Raw genomic sequence first — 13552 nt, 5'->3', positions numbered from 1 at the left:
TACTTGCTACCACGCATACAGAGCTATAACTCAGGATTTGCTACCACCGATGGAGTCCTTTCAATTCCAATATCCCACTCGAACTGAAATGGGTCCAATCAGAGGTGTGTAAGTCCATCAAAGGGTTTTGACAAAAACCCACTAATGGCCCTCCCTACTTGGGTTTACCTGGAACCACGTTCCCTAGGAAGGTCTGAGTTGGGAGGAGCTATATATGGTATCAAACCTTATTTATACCCCTTGGCTAAGAAGTTCTTGCTCCATGCCATTTGGCATGCAATAGTGCACCTCTTTTCTTTTTCAATGAACAAGAACCGTTGTCCAATTACCTTTTTCAAGGATCACTACTATCCCTTTTTCCGAATTTTAACTCATTTATTTATCAAACCATATTTACATAACTTTGAAATTACAAACCCCTTCCTGTTGAATTGAAATGCAGAGATATAATAAACCTATTATGTTTCTGAATATTCACAACTGATATGGTTAACATTATGATCAATCATGTTTTCAATTTTGTAAGTGAAATGTTGTAGACTTAAACCATATGGTTGTACATTTTGAGTTTATAGAAGGGGGAGATTAAATCATGTTTTCTGAAACGAAACCTATTAGGCCATGTTGGGTCTGATATGCTCTCATAACATACCCACGTTGGACCTGATATGCTCTCATATCAGTCCCGCGTTGGGCCTAATATGCTATCATATCAGGCCTATATTGGGCCTGATTTGATCTCATATCAGACCCAACAGAGGTTGTTTTTTTCAATACTTGCTACCATGCATACAGAGCAGTAACTCAGGGTTTGCAACCACCGATGGAGTCCTTGCAATTCTAGGATCTCACTCGAACTGAAATGGGTCCAATCAGAGGTGTGTAGGTCCATTAGTGGGTTTTGAACAAAACTAATTGGATATACCTGGAACCACGTTCCCTGGGAAGGTCTAAGTTGGGAGGAGCTATATATGGCGTCGAACCTTATTTATACCCTTTGGCTATGAAGTTCTTGCTCCGTGCCATTTGGCACGCAACGGTGCACCTCTTTTCTTTTTCAAAGAATGAGAACCACTGTCTAATTACCTTTTTTAAGGATCACTACAATCCCTTTGTCCGAGTTTTAACTCATTTATATATCAAAACATATTTACATGACTTTGAAATTACAAACCCTTTCCTGTTGAATTGAAATGTAGAGATATAATAAACCTATTATGTTTCTGAATATTCACAACTGATATGGTTAACAGTATGGTGAATCATGTTTTCAATTTTGTAAGTGAAATGCTGTAGACTTAAACCATATGGTAGCACATTTTTGTTAGAGTGTATACTAAAAGTATAGCTTTTGTAAACATTTATTTATAAAATAAAAGAATCACATTGGTCAAATGTCTACATTTTTTTGTTAAGTGTAGTTGTTCAATTAATTTATAATGTAGATAACATGGTGAGTGGTGTCACACACAAAAGATCATGTTATTAGTTCTTTATAAATTATAAACAGTTGCTCACGACTATGATGGAAAGGAACAAACCATTGGAATAGTCGCAGTGTAATTAGGTATTAGTTTATCTTGACTAATAAATTACACTAGTACCCTCTAAGTGTATTGAGTAGGATCATTTTAGGTAAGTTTTTTTTATACTGACTTAATAAAAGAACTAGACCTTAATTATTATGGAAGTGTGTGCTCTTAATCCTAATATAATAACAAGAATATATATTTAGTATTTATTTCTTTAACTTATCAAAGGGTGAGATTTAGCTTGATAAATCAATATGCCCGATAAGTTGGAAAATGATATTACTTATATTGTGTGTTGTTGATTATAGAAGGAAACTGTGTCCTAGTAATCTAGGTTGCAAATGTCCCCAAGAGAAGCTCATAAGGATTGTCATGTTAAACCCTACAGGAGGACTTAGTCCGACATGACAATAAGGTTGAGTGGTACTAATTTTGGACTAAGACATTAATTATAGTGAGTTGTCAGTAACTCAATTAAATTAATGGACATTCGTTATCTTAAACACATGGAGACTAACACACTCATGATAAGAAGGAGCCCATAATGTAATTTGGGATTGGTGCAGTAGTGCAATAATAACTCTCTAGTGGAATGAGCTATTATTGATGAACTTGAGTTGTGTGTTCAGGGCGAACACGGGATACTCAAGCTCATCGGAAGGCCAAAATCAATTTCTCCGCTAGGTCCTTGTCGTTGCCTCATTAAAGCCTCAAGTCCATCCAAATAAAAGCCCTTCTTGGTGTTCAAGAGAGGGCCGGGCCAAGGCTTGGTGACCAAGCCATGGGTCGGCCACCATCTTCTCTTAAGGGGCCAACCCCTTGCTTGGTGTCCAAGCAAAAAGGGGCCGGCCATATTAATTCAAAAGTGAAGGAGTGTTTTGAATTTTTAAAATCTTCTCTTTGTAGAAAACTATAAGTTTTAAAAGAGAAATTTTAAAATAAAAAACTTTCCTTATTTGAATTAGTCCACATGGTTTAATAGTGAATTTTAAAAGTTTTAAAACTTTTCCTTTTTAACCATCCTCATGGTTTTAGAAAAATGGAAGAGATGTTTTAAAATTAAAATATTCTATTTTTGTAAACATGTTAAAAAAGGAAATTTTTAGAAGAGAAGTTTTAAATTTTAAAACATAGTTTTAATTTTTAAAACTTTCCTTTTTTAACATCCACTTTAAGAAAGAGAGCTTGTAAAATTTTATAAGAGGACTTCTTCTTTTATGAAATTTTATAAAAATTATTTTTCCTTCTTGATAATGTGGCCGACAACCCTTGCTTGGTGCCCAAGCAAGGGCCAGCCAATCAAGCCAATCAATCCATGATTGATGATTGATTCAATCAAGAGGAAAGAAAAGGAAAAATAAAAAGGAAAAAGGAAAAACAAGAAGAAGATTTTAATTTTTGTAAAAAGTCTTTCCTTATTTGCCTTGGGCAAGTAATATAAAAGAAGGGGAGAGGAGGCCTCATGTGATAACAATTCTTATTCTCTTGTTGGTGATCCTCTTGTGTCCGACCCTCTCTCCCTCTTTTTTCCCTTTGCTCGCTTTTGCTCCTTGGTGGTGGTGGTGGCCGTAAGGAGAAGCTGTTTAGGTGGTGTTCATCTTGGAGGTTTGTCGTCCACACAACATCCAATGCGTGGCGAGGAATATGGTAGAAGATCTCGAGGTCATTAGCATACAAAGAGAAGATATAACTAGTAATTTTCTTCCGCATCATGCTAGTTAATTTTCTTTGTATGAATTACAAACACAAGAGGCATTAGATTCTAGTTTTTCGAATTTGTTATTCAAGTTTGTGTTTTTTTGTTTTTCGAATTTGTGATTCGATTGTTCCTTTTGGTTAAACCTAGAGTTATATAAGAAAATTAAATATTAGCTTTCCTTAAAAGGCTTTTTCTAGGAAGTGGTAGTTGCTCCCATATCCAAGAAGGCCTAGTGCCTCGTCATCTTTAACCTGGAAGTCAATTTTGGAAATTAATATTTAATTGAATTTATAATATAGGTGGATTTGGATCAATAGTGTTAAGTTCCTCTTGCGATCCAAGTCTAAAGAATTAAGAATATATAAGTTAAATTTGGATTCATTAATGTTAAGTTCCGTTTGCGATTCCTAATTTAACTTCTAAAGAACACAATAGGTTATTTAGGAAAGGTTCGACACTTGTACAAAATTTTTGTTTAGTGGAACCGGTACGATCTTACTAAGACTAACCAAAAATTGGTATCAGAGCTAGGGTTTGCCTCTGAGTGTTTTGGTTTTAAAATTAATTATGCACATGCCGTACATAATTTAGGTAGGATAATAGTAGGATGTGCTAACTTTGTGGTTGCAGGCTCCAACTATTATAACATATAGATATTGTGTGTGATTGGACCCTTGGACATGTCAAGGGCATTATTTTTGTGTGTGCATGATTGTATATATCAAATACAACAGGAGCTGTATTAGTTTTAGATTTTTACTTTTTTTTTTCGATCTAGAATACATGTACATTCCTTTGTGGAATATAGGATCGATATATGTAAAATTCTATTTTTGTCGCGGATCATATCCTTGCGAAGCGTGGTGCTTTTGGAGGACCAGAGGCGCAGCAGAAAAGGAAGCTCGATAGATGCGATGACTGGACCCGATGACAGTGGCTAAAGATTACAGCAGCTAGGGTTAGAGCATACTAAAGACAGTGATGGAAAAGGCTATAATACTTGTAAAATTAATTTCCAAATTTATTGCTTTTATTTACTGTGATGTATGTGTGCATGATATGCTAGTATAGGTTAAAATCCTCAATTTTAAATAACTAAGTGGGAGAGGAATTTTAATAAATTCTACGGTCACCATTACTGGTTTGTAAGTGATGTAAACAAACTTGCATGTTGGCTCTGAGTGCCTTCCTCCATATCGGATGAGTTTGTTTGTGGATCACTAGATCAAACTTCTATTTTGGATGACTATAGGAAATTAATCGAAAGCTTGTGATCTTCCCCATCGGAAGGGACTCAATCTTATTAATGGACTAAGTGTCAAGTAATGGTATACACTTAGGCACGTCTAATAGTATCCTCCCCATCGGAGTCATTGCTATTAATTGTGTGACCGAAGGAAAACCAACTATTAATTTTATTTGTCATAAAGTTAGGTTGACAAGAATAAAATTAATGGATAAAACCTTCTCTTACAAATGTTTGATTTTATATAGGTCCACACTATCGTGGCATACAAAATTCACAGTGATTTGAGGTGTTGGTTATTTAAAAATAGTATTGTTTGAGAAATCAGTATTATTCTAAATTTAGAGTCCTGACCAAAATTTATTTTGTGATTCTTAGGATGACTTTCAACCCACTGTACATTATATTGAAAGAGAACAGACTTACTGGTCCCAACTATATAGATTGGAAAAGAAACCTGGATATTGTCTTAACTGCTGAAAGCTATAAGTTTGTAATGTCAGAGGTATGCCCAGAAACACCTAACAATAATTCTACCCCAGAAGAGATTGAGTATTATAAGAAATGGGTAAAGGCAGATGAGATGGCGCGATGTCAAATGTATTGCAACATCAACATCAGGACTTACCAACGACATATGATATAATGAACAATCTCAAAGAACTCTTTGGGCACCAGAGTCGGACTGCTAGGCAAGAGGCAATGAGAAAGTTAATGACAACCACCATGTCGGAGGGAACACCCGTTAGGGATCATATCCTCAAAATGATGGCTTATTTGAATGAAATACAAGTCCTTGGAGGTGAAATCGATGGGGAAACCCAGGTCGATATAATTCTCCAAACGCTACCCAGAATTTTTGAGCAGTTCCGCCTGAACTATAACATGAACAAAAGGGAGTATACATTGGCGGAACTTCTGACAGAACTACAGGCAACAGAAGGTATATTTCGTAACAGTGCTCAAATTTACTATGCTGAAAATGGTTCTACTTCTAAGTCGAAAGGCAAGAAGAAGAAGAAACAAGTTGATTCAGCAAAGAAGGTGAATACACCTTTAGGGACAGGACCAAAAGCTAGAATGAAGAAGCCGAAGGGAAAGTGCTTTATCAGCAAGCAGGCTAGCCATTGGAAGGCAGACTGTCCTCATAGGAATCAGAATAATAAAGGTATATCTTATTCTCTAGTAGTTGAAACATATTTAGCGGTGTTATCTATCAACACCTGGTGTGTAGATGCGGGAGCCACTGATCATGTCTACAACTCTTTGCAGGGGTTCTAGGAAACCCGATGACTATTTGAAGGAGAGATAACTGTCTACATGGGCAATGCTACTAAGGCGGCGGCTGTTGTAGTGGGAGATGTCTACTTATCTTTTGATAGGAATAGAAGCTTGGTTTTAAGAAATTGTCTTTATGCACCCATTTTAGAAAGAATTTAATTTTAGTTTCTAAACTGTATTTGGATGGATATTCTATTTCTTTTAATGCCAATGTGGTTATAAAGATAAATATGGTTATTATTTGTTCTGGTGCATTGGTTGGCAATTTATATACTTTAAATCCCATTTCTTCCACAAAGCAACAAATGAAAATTAATAACACATCTTCTAATTCCAATAAGAGAAAGGAACCTTCGAAGATGAATCAAACATATCTTTGGCATCTAAGGCTTGGTCATATTAACTTAAGTAGGATTCAAATGCTTATAGCCGATGGACTCTTAGATTCATTAGAGTTGGAAAATTTTCTAACCTGTGAATCTTGCTTGGAAGGTAAAATGACCAAGAGACCTTTTAAGGCCAAGGGGTATAGAGCCAAAGATGTGTTAGAACTAGTTCATTTTGATTTGTGTGGTCCTATGTCTATCCAGGTAAGAGGTGATTTTGAATACTTTGTCTCTTTAATAGATGATTAATCGAGATACGGATATATTTACTTAATGTGCCGTAAGTTTGAGTGCTTTGATAAGTTCAAAGAGTACAAGGCTGATGTGGAGAAATGTCTTGGTAAAAGTATCAAAACACCACGGTCTGATCGTGGTGGCGAATACCTCTTAGGAGAGTTTAGGAATTACTTATCAAATGGCGGGATTCAATCCCAGGTGTCTACACCTGGTACACCCCAACAGAATGGTGTGGTAGAACGAAGGATTAAGACTCTTATGGAGATGGTTAGATTGATGATGAGTTATTCAGAATTACCAAATTCGTTTTGGGGATACGCTCTGGAAACAACAATGCACATTCTGAACTTAGTTCCTTCTAAATCAGTACCTTCTACTCCCACAGAATTGTGGAATGGGCGAAAGCCCAGTGTAAGGAATATACGGATTTGGGGTAGTCCAGCACATGTGCTGAAAGCAGATGTTGATTAGTTAGAATCTCGTACAGAAGTTCGCGTGTTTGTGGGTTATCCTAGAGGAACGGAAGATGGTTTATTTTATAGTCCTAAAAATCAGAAGGTCATTGTTATCACCAATGCCTAATTTTTAGAAGAAGACTATATAATGGACCACAAGCCCAAAAGTAAAATTATTATAGAAGAAATGAGAGAGGTCACGTCTACTTCAGTACCAACAGTACAAGATGAAGTACCACAAGAGACTGCAACACGTGACACACATGATAAACAACCACAGATAGTGCCTCGTCGTAGTGGGAGGGTTGTGAGGCACCTGAGAGATTCATGTTTTTGGGAGTGTCTTCGGACTTGATCCTGGGTAAACATGAACCTGATCCCCGGACATATGACGAAGCACTCCAAGATATAGATGCAGTATCTTGGCAAAAGGCAATAAATTCTGAAATAGAGTCTATGTATTCTAATAAGGTCTGGGATCTTGGAGAACCATCAAATGGTGTAAAAGTTATTGCATGCAAGTGGATCTACAAAAGGAAAAGAGGGACAGATGGGAAGGTAGAAACCTTCAAGGCAAGGTTGGTTGCAAAAGGGTATACTCAGAAAGAGGGAATCGATTATGAGGAGACTTTTTCGCCGGTAGCTATGCTAAAGTCTATCCGGAAACTCTTATCCATTGTTGCTCATATGGATTATGAGATTTCGTAAATGGATGTCAAGACAGCTTTCCTTAAAGGAAGTCTTGAAGGAAACATCCATATGAAGCAACCAGAGGGGTTCATTGAAAAGAGAAAAGAGCATCTAGTGTGCAAGCTGAATCGGTCTATTTATGAACTAAAGAAAGTTTCAAGATCTTGGAACATCCGGTTTAACGAAGTAATCCAGTCATATGGATTTATTCAATGTCCGGACGAGTCTTGTGTATACAAGAAGTGTAACGGAAACATGGTGGTATTTCTTGTACTATACGTAGATGATATTTTGTTAATTGACAACAATGTCAAAGTGTTATCGGACGTAAGGGTATGGTTATCCAAACAATTTGATATGAAGAACTTAGGGGATTGTGCACACATTCTTGGGATCAAAGTCATAAGGGATCGTAAGAAAAGGATGTTGTGCCTATCTCAAGCTTCATATATAGATACAATTCTTATTCGTTTTAGCATGCAGAACTCCAAAAAGGGTTTCTGACCTTTTAGGCATGGAGTAACTTTATCTAAAGAGATGTCTCCGAAGACATCAAAGGAGATAGAGGACATGAAGGCAGTTCCTTATGCTTCAGCTGTGGGAAGCCTAATGTATGAAATGATCTGTACGAGACCTGATATCAGTTTTACCGTGGGCATGGTTACCAGATATCAGAGTAACCCTGGACAAGGACATTGGACTACTGTAAAGCATATATATTGAAGTACCTTAGAAGGATTAGAGATTATATGCTAGTTTACCAAGCAGACGATTTGCTACCTGTGGGTTACACGGATTCAGATTTCCAATCAGATTGGGACAACAGTAAGTCTACATCATGCTACGTGTTTACTTTAGGAGGTGGAGCCATTGCATAGAGGAGTGTTAAGTAGAAATGCATTCCAGACTCAACCATGGAAGCTGAGTATGTGGCAGCCTCTGAGGCAGTCAAAGAAGCTGTATGGCTTAGAAACTTCCTAATAGACTTAGATGTGATTCCTGATTTGTCCAAAATCATCACAATTTATTGTGATAATAGCAGTGCAGATGCAAATTCGAAGGAACCATGAGCTCATAAGGCGAGTAATCATATAGAGCGCAAGTACCACCTGATACAAGACATCGTCAAGCGAGGAGAAGTTGTCATCGCCAAGATTGCATCAGCAGATAACCTAGCAGGTCCTTTCACTTAGGCCCTTCTGGCGAAAGCTTTTGATCGACATGTGGAGGGGATGAGAATCAGATGTATGGCAGTAGATATGACAGCTTAGTCTTTAAGTATAAGTGGGAGATTGTTTGAGTGTATACTAAAAGCCTAGCTTTTGTAAACATTTATTTATAAAATAAAAGAATCACATTGGTCAAATGTCTACATTTTATTTGTTAAGTGTAGTTGTTCAATTAATTTATAATGTAGATAACATTGTTAGTGGTGTCACACACAGAAGATCATGTTATCAGTTCTTTATAAATTATAAACAGTTGCTCACGACTAAGATGGAAAGGAACAAACCATTAGAATAGTCATAGTGTAATTAGGTATTAGTTTATCATGACTAATAAATTACACTAGTACACTCTAAGTGTGTTGAGTAGGACTATTTTAGGTAAGTTCTTTTTATACTGACTTAATAAAAGAACTAGACCTTAGTTATTATAAAAGTGTGTGCTCTTAATCCTAATATAATAACAAGCATATATATTTAGTATTTATTTCTTTAACTTATCAAAAGGTGAGATTTAACTTTGTAAATCAATATGCCCGATAAGTTGGGAAATGATATTACTTATAGTGTGTGTTGTTGATTATAGAAGGAAACTGTGTCCTAGTAATCTAGGTTGAGAATGTCCCCAAGAGGAGCTCATAAGGATTGTCATGTTAAACCCTACAGGTGGACTTAGCCCGATATGACAATAAGTTTGAGTGGTACTACTTTTGGACTAAGACATTAATTATAGTGAGTTGTCAGTAACTCAATTAAATTAATGGACATTCGTTATCTTAAACACAGGGAGACTAACACACTCATGATAAGAAGGAGCCCATATTGTAATTTGGGATTGGTGCGGTAGTAGAATAATAACTCTCTATCGGAATAAGCTATTATTGATGAACTTGAGTTGTGAGTTCGGGGCGAACACGGGATACTCAAGCTCATCGGAAGGCCAAAACCAATTTCTCCTCTAGGTCCCTGTCGTAGCCTTATTAAAACCTCAAGTCCATCAAAATAAAAGCCCTTCTTGGCGTCCAAGAGAGGGTCGACCACCATCTTCTCTTAAGGGGTCGGCCCCTTGCATGGTGTCCAAGGAAAAAGGGGTCGGCCATATTAATTCAAAACTGAAGGAGTGTTTTGAATTTTTAAAATTTTCTCTTTGTAGAATACTATAAGTTTTAAAAGAGAAATTTTAAAATGAAAAACTTTCCTTATTTGAATTAGGCCACATGGTTTAATAAAGAGTTTTAAAAGTTTTAAAACTTTCTTTTTTTAACCATCCTCATGGTTTTAGAAAAAAGGAAGAGAAATTTTAAAATTAAAATTTTCTATTTTTGTAAACATGTTAAAAAAGGAAATTTTTAGAAGAGAAGTTTTAAATTTTAAAACATGGTTTTAATTTTTAAAACTTTCCTTTTTTAACATCCACTTTAAGAAAGAGAGCTTATAAAATTTTATAAGAAGATTTCTTCTTTTATGAAATTTTATAAAAATTATTTTTCCTTCTTGATGATGTGGCCGACCACCCTTGCTTGGTGCCCAAGCAAGGGCCGGCCAATCAAGCCAATCAATCTTTGATAGATGATTGATTCAATCAACAGGAAAGAAAAGGAAAAATAAAAAGGGAAAAGGAAAAACAAGAGGAAGATTTTAATTTTTGTAAAAAGTCTTTCCTTATTTGCCTTGGGCAAGTAATATAAAAGAAGGGGAGATGAGGCCTCATGTGATAACAATTCTTATTCTCTTGTTGGTGATCCTCTTGTGGCCGGCCCTCTCTCCCTCTCTTTTCCCTTTGCTCTCTTTTGCTCCTTGGTGGTGGTGGTGGCCGAAACATAGAGACTAAGGAGAAGCTATTTGGGTGGTGTTCATCTTGGAGGTTCGTTAGCATACAAAGAGAAGGTATAACTAGTAATCTTCTTTCGCATCATGCTAGTTATTTTTCTTTGTATGAATTCCAAATACAAGAGGCATTAGATTCTAGTTTTTCGAATTTATTATTCGAGATTGTGTTTTTTTGTTATTCGAATTTGTGATTCGATTGTTTCTTTTGGTTAAACCTAAAGTTATATAAGGAAATTAAATATTAGCTTTCCTTAAAAGACTTTGTCTAGGAAGTGGTGGTTGCTCCCATATCGAAGAAGGCTAGTGCCTCGTCATGTTTAACCTGGAAGTCAATTTTGGAAATTAATATTTAATTGAATTTATAACATAGGTGGATTTGGATCAATAGTGTTAAGTTCCTCTTGCGATCCAAGTCTAAACAATTAAGAACATATAAGTTAAATTTGGAATCACTAATGTTAAGTTTCGTTTGCGATTCCTAATTTAACTTCTAAAGAACACAATAGGTTATTTAGGAAAGGTTCGACACTTGTATAAAATTTTTGTACAATGGAACTGGTACGATTTTCCTAGGACTAACCAACAATTGGTATCAGAGCTAGGGTTTGCGTCTGTGTGTTTTGGTTTTCAAATTAATTATGCATATGCCGTACATAATTTTGGCAGGATAATAGTAGGATATGCTAACTTTGTGGTTGCAGGCTCCAACTATTATGGCATATAGATATTGTGTGTGATTGGACCCTTGGACATGTCAAGGGCATTAATTTTGTGTGTGCATGATTGTATGTATCAAATACAGCAGGAGCTGTATTAGTTTTAGATTTTTACTTTTTTGTTCGATCTAGAATACATGTACATTCCTTTATGGAATATCGGATCGATATATGTAAAATTCTATTTTTATCGCGGATCATATCCTTGCGAAGAATGGTGCTTTTGGAGGACCAGAGGTGCAGCAGAAAAGGAAGCTCGGTAGATGCGATGACTAGACCCGATGGCAGTGGCTAAAGATGGCAGCAGCTAGGGTTAGAGCATACTGAAGACAGTGATGGAAAAGACTATAATAGTTGGAAAATTAATTTCTAAATTTATTGCTTTTATTTACAGTGATGTAAGTGTGCATAATATGCTAGCATAGGTTAAAATCCTAAATTTTATATAACTAAGTGGGAGAGGAATTTTAATAAATTCCACGGTCACCATTACTGGTTTGTAAGTGATGTAAACAAACTTGCGCATTGGCTCTGAGTGCCTTCCTCCATATCGGATGAGTTTGTTTGTGGATCACTAGATCAAACTTCTATTTTGGATGACTATAGGAAATTAATCGAAAGCTTGTGATCTTCCCCATCGGAAGGGACTCAATCTTATTAATGGACTAAGTGTCAAGTAATGGTATACACTTAGGCACGTCTAATAGTATCCTCCCCATCGGAGTCATTGCTATTAATTGTGTGACCGAAGGAAAACCAACTATTAATTTTATTTGTCATAAAGTTAGGTTGACAAGAATAAAATTAATGGATAAAACCTTCTCTTACAAATGTTTGATTTTATATAGGTCCACACTATCGTGGCATACAAAATTCACGGTGATTTGAGGTGTTGGTTATTTAAAAATAGTATTGTTTGAGAAATCAATATTATTCTAAATTTAGAGTCCTGACCAAAATTTATTTTGTGATTCTTAGGAAGACTTTCAACCCACTGTACATTATATTGAAAGAGAACAGACTTACTGGTCCCAACTATATAGATTGGAAAAGAAACCTGGATATTGTCTTAACTGCTGAAAGCTATAAGTTTGTAATGTCAGAGGTATGCCCAGAAACACCTAACAATGATTCTACCCCAGAAGAGATTGAGTATTATAAGAAATGGGTAAAGGCAGATGAGATGGCGCGGTGTTGCATTTTGGCTTCAATGTCAAATGTATTGCAACATCAACATCAGGACTTACCAACGACATATGATATAATGAACAATCTCAAAGAACTCTTTGGGCACCAGAGTCGGACTGCTAGGCAAGAGGCAATGAGAAAGTTAATGACAACCACCATGTCGGAGGGAATACCCGTTAGGGATCATATCCTCAAAATGATGGCTTATTTGAATGAAATACAAGTCCTTGGAGGTGAAATCGATGGGGAAACCCAGGTCGATATAATTCTCTAAACGCTACCCAGAAGTTTTGAGCAGTTCCACCTGAACTTTAACATGAACAAAAGGGAGTATACATTGGCGGAACTTCTGACAGAACTACAGGCAGCAGAAGGTGCTCAGATTTATTATGCTGAAAATGGTTCTGCTTCTAAGTCGAAAGGCAAGAAGAAGAAGAAACAAGTTGTTTCAGCAAAGAAGGTGAATACACCTCTTAGGATAGGACCAAAAGCTAAAATGAAGAAGCCGAAGGGCAAGTGCTTCATCTGCAAGCAGGCTGGACATTGGAAGGCAGACTGCCCTCGTAGGAATCAGAACAATAAAGGTATATCTTATTCTCTAGTAGTTGAAACATATTTAGCGGTGTTATCTATCAACACCTGGTGTGTAGATACGGGAGCCACTGATCATGTCTACGACTCTTTGCAAGGGTTCATGGAAACCCGATGACTATTTGAAGGAGTGATAACTGTCTACTTGGGCAATGCTACTAAGGTGGCGGTTGTTGTAGTGGGAGATGTCTACTTAACTTTTGATAGGAATAGAAGCTTGGTTTTAAGAAATTGTCTTTATGCACCCATTTTAGAGAGAATTTAATTTCAGTTTCTAAACTATATTTGGATGGATATTCTGTTTCTTTTAATGACAATGTGGTTATAAAGAGAAATAGGGTTATTATCTATTCTGGTGCATTGGTTGACAATTTATATATTTTAAATCCCATTTCTTCCACAAAGCAACAAATGGAAATTAATAACACATCTTCTAATTCCAATAAGAGAAAGGAACCTTCGAAGATGAATCAAA

The sequence above is a fragment of the Zingiber officinale genome, chromosome 7A, assembly GCF_018446385.1.
Source record: "Zingiber officinale cultivar Zhangliang chromosome 7A, Zo_v1.1, whole genome shotgun sequence".
NCBI classification, from domain to species: Eukaryota; Viridiplantae; Streptophyta; class Magnoliopsida; order Zingiberales; family Zingiberaceae; genus Zingiber; species Zingiber officinale.
The sequence above is the reverse complement of the archived record's forward strand: the minus strand, read 5'-3'. Positions refer to the sequence as shown.